This window comes from Vicugna pacos, unplaced genomic scaffold (assembly GCF_048564905.1).
Source record: "Vicugna pacos unplaced genomic scaffold, VicPac4 scaffold_5, whole genome shotgun sequence".
Taxonomy (NCBI): domain Eukaryota; kingdom Metazoa; phylum Chordata; class Mammalia; order Artiodactyla; family Camelidae; genus Vicugna; species Vicugna pacos.
This window is the reverse complement of record NW_027328726.1, coordinates 495,561-496,261: the sequence shown is the minus strand read 5'-3', so window position 1 is coordinate 496,261 and position 701 is coordinate 495,561.

The following is a 701-nucleotide window of genomic DNA, read 5'->3' as shown; positions in this document are numbered from 1 at the left end:
CGAGCCAGACGAAGCAGGATGATGTGGGTGGTGGACGGACAGACCAGACAGACAGACGGACGAGTGAGCGAGCGGAAGGGGCTGCCCTCTGCAGTGGGGGTTAGCCTGCTGCGCGTGAGTCCCGGCGGCGGGGCCGGGGTGTGGGAGGAACCGCCGAGGGTTGGCTGAGGCCGGCCGGCGTCCTGGGCGTCGCGGGGCCGCCCCCACGTGTGGGGGTGGTGGGATCCTGCGCTTGTTTCCCCGGCGGCCCCGGTCGTGTCTTGGGATTTCCCTTTCCCTGGGCTGGTGCCCGCCCACACCCCCGACCCCTGCGGCCGTCGCTCTTGTGCGCGAACGGCCCCTCCTCGTCGTCGCCGGCCCTCCCCTGCCCGGACCGATGGCCACCCGCGCCGAGCCTTTTCCCCCCGACCCCCCCCGTCCTGGGACCAGTACGTGGCCTCGCCGCGTGTGGGTGCTGTCCCTCCCCTGGAGGCGGCCCCGGGTGAGGCGTCGTCGGACCCGACGGGGGGGGGAGGTGGGGTGCTTCGGCACGGCACGAACGTGTTTGTTCTGGGTGTGCGCACGTCGGGGCAGGGCAGCGCCGGCCCGTGCGGCGGGAGAGCCTTGCGGTGGGCCGTTCTGAGGCTCTGCGGTGTCGGGCGAGGGTGGCCCTGAGCCCCCGTGAGGGGGTGCCGTGGGGGTGCCGAGGAGAGAGAGTGCCA